This window comes from Patiria miniata, unplaced genomic scaffold (assembly GCF_015706575.1).
Source record: "Patiria miniata isolate m_02_andy unplaced genomic scaffold, ASM1570657v1 HiC_scaffold_19, whole genome shotgun sequence".
Classification (NCBI taxonomy): domain Eukaryota; kingdom Metazoa; phylum Echinodermata; class Asteroidea; order Valvatida; family Asterinidae; genus Patiria; species Patiria miniata.
In genome coordinates, this window is record NW_024037057.1 from 1,803,746 (window position 1) to 1,816,534 (window position 12,789).

Genomic DNA, 12,789 nt, shown 5'->3' on the forward strand with positions numbered 1-12,789 from the left:
CCGCATGGCTCCCATGTATCGCAGCCTGAAGGTACCTTAACCTGGATGGATCTGGACAAACTCGGTACCATTTTTAAGCGGATGAATGGGCCAACCCGCATGCAAATCGGCAGGTCGATAGACCCGAAACTTTTGGAGAAAATCCCAGAAGTAGCAAGGGATGCCCCTTCTTTCCATTTTGTGCAGTAAGTCCCATAGGGAGGCCTGTCAGCGCCAACCCGCATGGCTCCCATGTATCGCAGCCTGAAGGTACCTTAACCTGAATGGATCTGGACAAACTCGGTGTCACAAGTGACTGTGTATATTCTCCTTAGTTTCATTTATTCATTGAATTGATTTATTTGGTTGAGTGGTTTTGAGTGTTTGTATGTGTGTGTGTGTGGATTCAGTGATAGGTTGTAAGTTCCAGTGATGAATATTCAGTATTGTTGAGTAAGCCATTCATGGTATGTGGGTGTGCCAAGGAAAGTGCTTTGTTACCCGTGTGTGCCATAGTTAGCAGTATGAGTGATTAGTAGAGCATGAACATTTGCCAAATGCCTTCCTTCCAAAATTCCTTGCATGGGAGCGGCTTGGGGTTTGCCTATGCTAAGCTGCTGCAGGCACTTGCTCGCCAGACACACGAGAGAGAGGACCTATTTTGTCCTTAAACTAGAATCACACAGCTAGTCTGATTTTTATTGCCAGCTTTAGCCTGAACAGCCAACAATCACAGTTCAATACTGACAGTCTGTGGTCTGCATAAAAAGCTGACATTATATGCACTCCGAGAGAGTTTTGAAGATGCTAACTGTAAGTTTAAATTATTTTCTTTGCCCACTTTATTTATTGTATTAATTAGAAGTGAATTGATTCAATTGTAAAATCTGAGATTGAATTCTTTACTTGCTAAAAATGGTGCGGAATCTTAGTGGGATTTTGGCTTGTAAAATTTCTAATCTCAGATGGCACAAAGAATGGGGAGATGTTTCTACCGAGTAGAGTGAGCCTAGCACTACCTGAGGAACTGAAGCTCTTGTCCAGGACCCCTACCTCTACCGGACCCCTTGGACCGGAATCTGAGTGATGCTGCATAGACAGTTGGCAGGCTGACAAGGACCTGGCGGCAGTCACCTTTATGATTGTATAAAATAACTGGCGAAATACCATAAACTTGATTTGGATTTTGAATGTGAGAGTGTAAATATTTTTAAATCAACAATATTGAAAGAAGGATTAATAATTATTCAATTTTCTCGAAGATAAATTTGATGTGGTATTGGTAATCTAAATGACTTGAGATTAATACAGAAAGAAAAGAAGGTTGAACCAAAATTGAAGAAGTGTTTGAACCAAAATTGAAGAAGTCTTTGAACCAAATTGAAGAAGTGTTTGAACCAAAATTGAAGAAGTGTTTGAACCAAAATTGAAGAAGTGTTTGAACTGAAATTGAAGAAGTGTTTGAACTAAAATTGAAGAAGTGTTTGAACTAAAATTGAAGAAGTGTTATTGAAAGAGTAAATTGCGATAGAAACAGAAAGGTTTCAACTTAAACAGAAAAGAAATTGATAAACTAAAAGTGAATTACGATTTGTGAATTTTGAGGTCAAATTGAAGATACCGTGATTAATAAGTGAATCTAAGAAACGAATTGAGAAATTTTGAGATTGCACAAAGATTTTGCGATTGAAGTTTAAGAAGTGAAAGTTTAAAACTTCACGGGTTAATTGGTGATTTGAAGTTTTGAATTGTTACAAGTTGAGAATTAAGGTTATTAGAATTAATTGTGGTGATAAAACACTAAGTGTCAAACAAGGATTGTTTGAGTTAAAGATTCACGAGATTTGAAGGAAAGTGCAGAAATTGAAAATTAGAGAATAATTAAGAGGTGAAGATTTGAGAATTGAAAATTTGAAGAATTGATAGATTTAATAGAATTGAGTGATAAATTTGACTTAAGTGATCAACCTAGATTGGACTATGCCATTTTGTGGAATTGAATAATTGAATTACGGGTACAACTCATCTAGATATCGTGAGCTATTTTACTGATTAGATTTCTGAATGCATTGATTACTGAATTTTAGAATCTCAAATAGTTTTAGTGCAGCTCATGTAAAATCCTCTTTCTAATTGTGACGTCCATTTTATAACTTTGAAATTGTAAATTTGGAGACGAATACTTGAGATTTTAAAACTTGTCTGGGCCCAAATTTCCGTTCGATCAGTTGAGTGTAATTTCATATCATAGTTTTGGGAATTGTTAAATTTTGATAGTGAATAAGAGACAGTTTAAGTGAATACTTTTGAGAACCCAAGATTGAGTTGACCTTGTTTTTATTTGTCTGTGTCCCCATGTACTTAGCGTGTTCAGTTCCCTCTAAAATAATGTCCGAGAAAACCTCTAAGAGGTAGTGTGACACTTGGTACCATTTTAAAGCGGATGAATGGGCCAACCCGCATGCAAATCGGCAGGTCGATAGACCCGAAACTTTTGGAGAAAATCCCAGAAGTAGCAGCGGATGCCCCTTCTTTCCATTTTGTGCAGTAAGTCCCATAGGGAGGCCTGTCAGCGCCAACCCGCATGGCTCCCATGTATCGCAGCCTGAAGTACCTTAACCTGGATGGATCTGGACAAACTCGGTACCATTTTGAAGCGGATGAATGGGCCAACCCGCATGCAAATCGGCAGGTCGATAGACCCGAAACTTTTGAGAAAATCCCAGAAGTAGCAGCGGATGCCCCTTCTTTCCATTTTGTGCAGTAAGTCCCATAGGGAGGGCCTGTCAGTGCCAACCCGCATGGCTCCCATGTATCGCAGCCTGAAGGTACCTTAACTGGATGGATCTGGACAAACTCGGTACCATTTTGAAGCGGATGAATGGGCCAACCCGCATGCAAATCGGCAGGTCGATAGACCCGAAACTTTTGGAGAAAATCCCAGAAGTAGCAAGGGATGCCCCTTCTTTCCATTTTGTGCAGTAAGTCCCATAGGGAGGCCTGTCAGCGCCAACCCGCATGGCTCCCATGTATCGCAGCCTGAAGGTACCTTAACCTGAATGGATCTGGACAAACTCGGTGCCATTTTAAAGCGGATGAATGGGCCAACCCGCATGCAAATCGGCAGGTCGATAGACCCGAAACTTTTGGAGAAAATCCCAGAAGTAGCAGCGGATGCCCCTTCTTTCCATTTTGTGCAGTAAGTCCCATAGGGAGGCCTGTCAGCACCAACCCGCATGGCTCCCATGTATCGCAGCCTGAAGGTACCTTAACCTGGATGGATCTGGACAAACTCGGTACCATTTTGAAGCGGATGAATGGGCCAACCCGCATGCAAATCGGCAGGTCGATAGACCCGAAACTTTTGGAGAAAATCCCAGAAGTAGCAGCGGATGCCCCTTCTTTCCATTTTGTGCAGTAAGTCCCATAGGGAGGCCTGTCAGCGCCAACCCGCATGGCTCCCATGTATCGCAGCCTGAAGGTACCTTAACCTGGATGGATCTGGACAAACTCGGTACCATTTTAAAGCGGATGAATGGGCCAACCCGCATGCAAATCGGCAGGTCGATAGACCCGAAACTTTTGGAGAAAATCCCAGAAGTAGCAGCGGATGCCCCTTCTTTCCATTTTGTGCAGTAAGTCCCATAGGGAGGCCTGTCAGCACCAACCCGCATGGCTCCCATGTATCGCAGCCTGAAGGTACCTTAACCTGGATGGATCTGGACAAACTCGGTACCATTTTGAAGCGGATGAATGGGCCAACCCGCATGCAAATCGGCAGGTCGATAGACCCGAAACTTTTGGAGAAAATCCCAGAAGTAGCAGCGGATGCCCCTTCTTTCCATTTTGTGCAGTAAGTCCCATAGGGAGGCCTGTCAGCGCCAACCCGCATGGCTCCCATGTATCGCAGCCTGAAGGTACCTTAACCTGGATGGATCTGGACAAACTCGGTACCATTTTGAAGCGGATGAATGGGCCAACCCGCATGCAAATCGGCAGGTCGATAGACCCGAAACTTTTGGAGAAAATCCCAGAAGTAGCAGCGGATGCCCCTTCTTTCCATTTTGTGCAGTAAGTCCCATAGGGAGGCCTGTCAGCGCCAACCCGCATGGCTCCCATGTATCGCAGCCTGAAGGTACCTTAACCTGAATAAATCTGGACAAAATCGGTACCATTTTGAAGCGGATGAATGGGCCAACCCGCATGCAAATCGGCAGGTCGAAAGACCCGAAACTTTTGGAGAAAATCCCAGAAGTAGCAGCGGATGCCCTTCTTTCCATTTTGTGCAGTAAGTCCCATAGGGAGGCCTGTCAGTGCCAACCCGCATGGCTCCCATGTATCGCAGCCTGAAGGTACCTTAACCTGGATGGATCTGGACAAACTCGGTACCATTTTTAAGCGGATGAATGGGCCAACCCGCATGCAAATCGGCAGGTCGATAGACCCGAAACTTTTGGAGAAATCCCAGAAGTAGCAAGGGATGCCCTTCTTTCCATTTTGTGCAGTAAGTCCCATAGGGAGGCCTGTCAGCGCCAACCCGCATGGCTCCCATGTATCGCAGCCTGAAGGTACCTTAACCTGAATGGATCTGGACAAACTCGGTGTCACAAGTGACTGTGTATATTCTCCTTAGTTTCATTTATTCATTGAATTGATTTATTGGTTGAGTGGGTTTTGAGTTTTGTATGTGTGTGTGTGTGGATTCAGTGATAGGTTGTAAGTTCCAGTGATGAATATTCAGTATTGTTGAGTAAGCCATTCATGGTATGTGGGTGCCAAGGAAAGTGCTTTGTCCCGTGTGTGCCATAGTTAGCAGTATGAGTGATTAGTAGAGCATGAACATTTGCCAAATGCCTTCCTTCCAAAATTCCTTGCATGGGAGCGGCTTGGGGTTTTGCCTATGCTAGCTGCTGCAGGCACTTGCTCGCCAGACACACGAGAGAGAGGACCTATTTTGTCCTTAAACTAGAATCACACAGCTAGTCTGATTTTTATTGCCAGCTTTAGCCTGAACAGCCAACAATCACAGTTCAATACTGACAGTCTGTGGTCTGCATAAAAAGCTGACATTATATGCAACTCCGAGAGAGTTTTGAAGATGCTAACTGTAAGTTTAAATTATTTTCTTTGCCCACTTTATTTATTGTATTAATTAGAAGTGAATTGATTCAATTGTAAAATCTGAGATTGAATTCTTTACTTGCTAAAAATGGTGCGGAATCTTAGTGGGATTTTGGCTTGTAAAATTCTAATCTCAGATGGCACAAGAATGGGAGATGTTTCTAACGAGTAGAGTGAGCCTAGCACTACCCTGAGGAACTGAAGCTTTGTCCAGGACCCCTACCTCTACCGGACCCCTTGGACCGGAATCTGAGTGATGCTGCATAGACAGTTGGCAGGCTGACAAGGACCTGGCGGCAGTCACCTTTATGATTGTAAAAATAACTGGCGAAATACCATAAACTTGATTTGGATTTTGAATGTGAGAGTGTAAATATTTTAAATCAACAATATTGAAAGAAGGATTAATAATTATTCAATTTTCTCGAAGATAAAATTTGATGTGGTATTGGTAATCTAATGACTTGAGATTAATACAGAAAGAAAGAAGGTTGACCAAAATTGAAGAAGTGTTTGAACCAAATTGAAGAAGTCTTTGAACCAAATTTGAAGAAGTGTTTGAACCAAAATTGAAGAAGTGTTTGAACCAAAATTGAAGAAGTGTTTGAACTGAAATTGAAGAAGTGTTTGAACTAAATTGAAGAAGTGTTTGAACTAAAATTGAAGAGTGTTATTGAAAGAGTAAATTGCGATAGAAACAGAAAGGTTTCAACTTAAACAGAAAAGAAAATTGATAAACTAAAAGTGAATTACGATTTGTGAATTTTGAGGTCAAATTGAAGATACCGTGATTAATAAGTGAATCTAAGAAACGATTGAGAAATTTTGAGATTGCACAAAGATTTTGCGATTGAAGTTTAAGAAGTGAAAGTTTAAAACTTCACGGGTAATTGGTGATTTGAAGTTTTGAATTGTTACAAGTTGAGAATTAAGGTTTATTAGAATTAATTGTGGTGATAAAACACTAAGTGTCAAACAAGGATTGTTTGAGTTAAAGATTCACGAGATTTGAAGGAAAGTGCAGAAATGGAAAATTAGAGAATAATTAAGAGGTGAGATTTGAGAATTGAAAATTTGAAGAATTGATAGATTTAATAGAATTGAGTGATAAATTGACTTAAGTGATCAACCTAGATTGGACTATGCCATTTTGTGAATTGAATAATTGAATTACGGGTACAACTCATCTAGATATCGTGAGCTATTTTACTGATTAGATTTCTGAATGCATTGATTACTGATTTTAGAATCTCAATAGTTTTAGTGCAGCTCATGTAAAATCCTCTTTCTAATTGTGACGTCCATTTATAACTTTGAATTGTAAATTTGGAGACGAATACTTGAGATTTTAAAACTTGTCTGGGCCCAAATTTCCGTTCGATCAGTTGAGTGTAATTTCATATCATGTTTTGGGAATTGTTAAATTTTGATAGTGAATAAGAACAGTTTAAGTGATACTTTTGAGAACCCAAGATTGAGTTGACCTTGTTTTTTATTTGTCTGTGTCCCCATGTACTTAGCGGTGTCAGTTCCCTCTAAAATAATGTCCGTAGAAACCTCTAAGAGGTAGTGTGACACTTGGTACCATTTTAAGCGGATGAATGGCCAACCCGCATGCAAATCGGCAGGTCGATAGACCCGAAACTTTTGGAGAAAATCCCAGAAGTAGCAGCGGATGCCCCTTCTTTCCATTTTGTGCAGTAAGTCCCATAGGGAGGCCTGTCAGCGCCAACCCGCATGGCTCCCATGTATCGCAGCCTGAAGGTACCTTAACCTGGATGGATCTGGACAAACTCGGTACCATTTTGAAGCGGATGAATGGGCCAACCCGCATGCAAATCGGCAGGTCGATAGACCCGAAACTTTTGGAGAAAATCCCAGAAGTAGCAGCGGATGCCCCTTCTTTCCATTTTGTGCAGTAAGTCCCATAGGGAGGCCTGTCAGCCAACCCGCATGGCTCCCATGTATCGCAGCCTGAAGGTACCTTAACCTGGATGGATCTGGACAAACTCGGTACCATTTTGAAGCGGATGAATGGGCCAACCCGCATGCAAATCGGCAGGTCGATAGACCCGAAACTTTTGGAGAAAATCCCAGAAGTAGCAGGGATGCCCCTTCTTTCCATTTTGTGCAGTAAGTCCCATAGGGAGGCCTGTCAGCGCCAACCCGCATGGCTCCCATGTATCGCAGCCTGAAGGTACCTTAACCTGGATGGATCTGGACAAACTCGGTACCATTTTAAAGCGGATGAATGGGCCAACCCGCATGCAAATCGGCAGGTCGATAGACCCGAAACTTTTGGAGAAAATCCCAGAAGTAGCAGCGGATGCCCCTTCTTTCCATTTTGTGCAGTAAGTCCCATAGGGAGGCCTGTCAGCGCCAACCCGCATGGCTCCCATGTATCGCAGCCTGAAGGTACCTTAACCTGGATGGATCTGGACAAACTCGGTACCATTTTGAAGCGGATGAATGGGCCAACCCGCATGCAAATCGGCAGGTCGATAGACCCGAAACTTTTGGAGAAAATCCAGAAGTAGCAGCGGATGCCCCTTCTTTCCATTTTGTGCAGTAAGTCCCATAGGGAGGCCTGTCAGCGCCAACCCGCATGGCTCCCATGTATCGCAGCCTGAAGGTACCTTAACCTGGATGGATCTGGACAAACTCGGTACCATTTTGAAGCGGATGAATGGGCCAACCCGCATGCAAATCGGCAGGTTCGATAGCCCGAAACTTTTGGAGAAAATCCCAGAAGTAGCAGCGGATGCCCCTTCTTTCCATTTTGTGCAGTAAGTCCCATAGGGAGCCTGTCAGCGCCAACCCGCATGGCTCCCATGTATCGCAGCCTGAAGGTACCTTAACCTGGATGGATCTGGACAAACTCGGTACCATTTTGAAGCGGATGAATGGGCCAACCCGCATGCAAATCGGCAGGTCGATAGACCCGAAACTTTTGGAGAAAATCCCAGAAGTAGCAGCGGATGCCCCTTCTTTCCATTTTGTGCAGTAAGTCCCATAGGGAGGCCTGTCAGCGCCAACCCGCATGGCTCCCATGTATCGCAGCCTGAAGGTACCTTAACCTGGATGGATCTGGACAAACTCGGTACCATTTTGAAGCGGATGAATGGGCCAACCCGCATGCAAATCGGCAGGTCGATAGACCCGAAACTTTTGGAGAAAATCCCAGAAGTAGCAGCGGATGCCCCTTCTTTCCATTTTGTGCAGTAAGTCCCATAGGGAGGCCTGTCAGCGCCAACCCGCATGGCTCCCATGTATCGCAGCCTGAAGGTACCTTAACCTGGATGGATCTGGACAAACTCGGTACCATTTTGAAGCGGATGAATGGGCCAACCCGCATGCAAATCGGCAGGTCGATAGACCCGAAACTTTTGGAGAAAATCCAGAAGTAGCAGCGGATGCCCCTTCTTTCCATTTTGTGCAGTAAGTCCCATAGGGAGGCCTGTCAGCGCCAACCCGCATGGCTCCCATGTATCGCAGCCTGAAGGTACCTTAACCTGGATGGATCTGGACAAACTCGGTACCATTTTGAAGCGGATGAATGGGCCAACCCGCATGCAAATCGGCAGGTCGATAGACCCGAAACTTTTGGAGAAAATCCCAGAAGTAGCAGCGGATGCCCCTTCTTTCCATTTTGTGCAGTAAGTCCCATAGGGAGGCCTGTCAGCGCCAACCCGCATGGCTCCCATGTATCGCAGCCTGAAGGTACCTTAACCTGGATGGATCTGGACAAACTCGGTACCATTTTGAAGCGGATGAATGGGCCAACCCGCATGCAAATCGGCAGGTCGATAGACCCGAAACTTTGGAGAAAATCCCAGAAGTAGCAGCGGATGCCCCTTCTTTCCATTTTGTGCAGTAAGTCCCATAGGGAGGCCTGTCAGCGCCAACCCGCATGGCTCCCATGTATCGCAGCCTGAAGGTACCTTAACCTGGATGGATCTGGACAAACTCGGTACCATTTTGAAGCGGATGAATGGGCCAACCCGCATGCAAATCGGCAGGTCGATAGACCCGAAACTTTTGGAGAAAATCCCAGAAGTAGCAGCGGATGCCCCTTCTTTCCATTTTGTGCAGTAAGTCCCATAGGGAGGCCTGTCAGCGCCAACCCGCATGGCTCCCATGTATCGCAGCCTGAAGGTACCTTAACCTGGATGGATCTGGACAAACTCGGTACCATTTTGAAGCGGATGAATGGGCCAACCCGCATGCAAATCGGCAGGTCGATAGACCCGAAACTTTTGGAGAAAATCCCAGAAGTAGCAGCGGATGCCCCTTCTTTCCATTTTGTGCAGTAAGTCCCATAGGGAGGCCTGTCAGCGCCAACCCGCATGGCTCCCATGTATCGCAGCCTGAAGGTACCTTAACCTGGATGGATCTGGACAAACTCGGTACCATTTTGAAGCGGATGAATGGGCCAACCCGCATGCAAATCGGCAGGTCGATAGACCCGAAACTTTTGGAGAAAATCCCAGAAGTAGCAGCGGATGCCCCTTCTTTCCATTTTGTGCAGTAAGTCCCATAGGGAGGCCTGTCAGCGCCAACCCGCATGGCTCCCATGTATCGCAGCCTGAAGGTACCTTAACCTGGATGGATCTGGACAAACTCGGTACCATTTTGAAGCGGATGAATGGGCCAACCCGCATGCAAATCGGCAGGTCGATAGACCCGAAACTTTTGGAGAAAATCCCAGAAGTAGCAGCGGATGCCCCTTCTTTCCATTTTGTGCAGTAAGTCCCATAGGGAGGCCTGTCAGCGCCAACCCGCATGGCTCCCATGTATCGCAGCCTGAAGGTACCTTAACCTGGATGGATCTGGACAAACTCGGTACCATTTTGAAGCGGATGAATGGGCCAACCCGCATGCAAATCGGCAGGTCGATAGACCCGAAACTTTTGGAGAAAATCCCAGAAGTAGCAGCGGATGCCCCTTCTTTCCATTTTGTGCAGTAAGTCCCATAGGGAGGCCTGTCAGCGCCAACCCGCATGGCTCCCATGTATCGCAGCCTGAAGGTACCTTAACCTGGATGGATCTGGACAAACTCGGTACCATTTTGAAGCGGATGAATGGGCCAACCCGCATGCAAATCGGCAGGTCGATAGACCCGAAACTTTTGGAGAAAATCCCAGAAGTAGCAGCGGATGCCCCTTCTTTCCATTTTGTGCAGTAAGTCCCATAGGGAGGCCTGTCAGCGCCAACCCGCATGGCTCCCATGTATCGCAGCCTGAAGGTACCTTAACCTGGATGGATCTGGACAAACTCGGTACCATTTTGAAGCGGATGAATGGGCCAACCCGCATGCAAATCGGCAGGTCGATAGACCCGAAACTTTTGGAGAAAATCCCAGAAGTAGCAGCGGATGCCCCTTCTTTCCATTTTGTGCAGTAAGTCCCATAGGGAGGCCTGTCAGCGCCAACCCGCATGGCTCCCATGTATCGCAGCCTGAAGGTACCTTAACCTGGATGGATCTGGACAAACTCGGTACCATTTTGAAGCGGATGAATGGGCCAACCCGCATGCAAATCGGCAGGTCGATAGACCCGAAACTTTTGGAGAAAATCCAGAAGTAGCAGCGGATGCCCCTTCTTTCCATTTTGTGCAGTAAGTCCCATAGGGAGGCCTGTCAGCGCCAACCCGCATGGCTCCCATGTATCGCAGCCTGAAGGTACCTTAACCTGGATGGATCTGGACAAACTCGGTACCATTTTGAAGCGGATGAATGGGCCAACCCGCATGCAAATCGGCAGGTCGATAGACCCGAAACTTTTGGAGAAAATCCCAGAAGTAGCAGCGGATGCCCCTTCTTTCCATTTTGTGCAGTAAGTCCCATAGGGAGGCCTGTCAGCGCAACCCGCATGGCTCCCATGTATCGCAGCCTGAAGGTACCTTAACCTGGATGGATCTGGACAAACTCGGTACCATTTTGAAGCGGATGAATGGGCCAACCCGCATGCAAATCGGCAGGTCGATAGACCCGAAACTTTTGGAGAAAATCCCAGAAGTAGCAGCGGATGCCCCTTCTTTCCATTTTGTGCAGTAAGTCCCATAGGGAGGCCTGTCAGCGCCAACCCGCATGGCTCCCATGTATCGCAGCCTGAAGGTACCTTAACCTGGATGGATCTGGACAAACTCGGTACCATTTTGAAGCGGATGAATGGGCCAACCCGCATGCAAATCGGCAGGTCGATAGACCCGAAACTTTTGGAGAAAATCCCAGAAGTAGCAGCGGATGCCCCTTCTTTCCATTTTGTGCAGTAAGTCCCATAGGGAGGCCTGTCAGCGCCAACCCGCATGGCTCCCATGTATCGCAGCCTGAAGGTACCTTAACCTGGATGGATCTGGACAAACTCGGTACCATTTTGAAGCGGATGAATGGGCCAACCCGCATGCAAATCGGCAGGTCGATAGACCCGAAACTTTTGGAGAAAATCCCAGAAGTAGCAGCGGATGCCCCTTCTTTCCATTTTGTGCAGTAAGTCCCATAGGGAGGCCTGTCAGCGCCAACCCGCATGGCTCCCATGTATCGCAGCCTGAAGGTACCTTAACCTGGATGGATCTGGACAAACTCGGTACCATTTTGAAGCGGATGAATGGGCCAACCCGCATGCAAATCGGCAGGTCGATAGACCCGAACTTTTGGAGAAAATCCCAGAAGTAGCAGCGGATGCCCCTTCTTTCCATTTTGTGCAGTAAGTCCCATAGGGAGGCCTGTCAGCGCCAACCCGCATGGCTCCCATGTATCGCAGCCTGAAGGTACCTTAACCTGGATGGATCTGGACAAACTCGGTACCATTTTGAAGCGGATGAATGGGCCAACCCGCATGCAAATCGGCAGGTCGATAGACCCGAAACTTTTGGAGAAAATCCAGAAGTAGCAGCGGATGCCCCTTCTTTCCATTTTGTGCAGTAAGTCCCATAGGGAGGCCTGTCAGCGCCAACCCGCATGGCTCCCATGTATCGCAGCCTGAAGGTACCTTAACCTGGATGGATCTGGACAAACTCGGTACCATTTTGAAGCGGATGAATGGGCCAACCCGCATGCAAATCGGCAGGTCGATAGACCCGAAACTTTTGGAGAAAATCCCAGAAGTAGCAGCGGATGCCCCTTCTTTCCATTTTGTGCAGTAAGTCCCATAGGGAGGCCTGTCAGCGCCAACCCGCATGGCTCCCATGTATCGCAGCCTGAAGGTACCTTAACCTGGATGGATCTGGACAAACTCGGTACCATTTTGAAGCGGATGAATGGGCCAACCCGCATGCAAATCGGCAGGTCGATAGACCCGAAACTTTTGGAGAAAATCCCAGAAGTAGCAGCGGATGCCCCTTCTTTCCATTTTGTGCAGTAAGTCCCATAGGGAGGCCTGTCAGCGCCAACCCGCATGGCTCCCATGTATCGCAGCCTGAAGGTACCTTAACCTGGATGGATCTGGACAAACTCGGTACCATTTTGAAGCGGATGAATGGGCCAACCCGCATGCAAATCGGCAGGTCGATAGACCCGAAACTTTTGGAGAAAATCCCAGAAGTAGCAGCGGATGCCCCTTCTTTCCATTTTGTGCAGTAAGTCCCATAGGGAGGCCTGTCAGCGCCAACCCGCATGGCTCCCATGTATCGCAGCCTGAAGGTACCTTAACCTGGATGGATCTGGACAAACTCGGTACCATTTTGAAGCGG

At 46.6% G+C, this 12,789-nt stretch overlaps 1 long non-coding RNA gene across 1 annotated transcript; it reads left to right on the forward strand.

Annotated features, from left to right (window-relative positions):
• The first annotated feature begins 1,003 nt into the window (after window positions 1-1,003).
• On the forward strand, window positions 1,004-1,422 carry LOC119725301. Its single transcript, XR_005270705.1, has 2 exons — window positions 1,004-1,302; window positions 1,369-1,422. It is a non-coding gene; the product is annotated as an uncharacterized LOC119725301 (long non-coding RNA).
• Window positions 1,423-12,789: the final 11,367 nt, after the last annotated feature.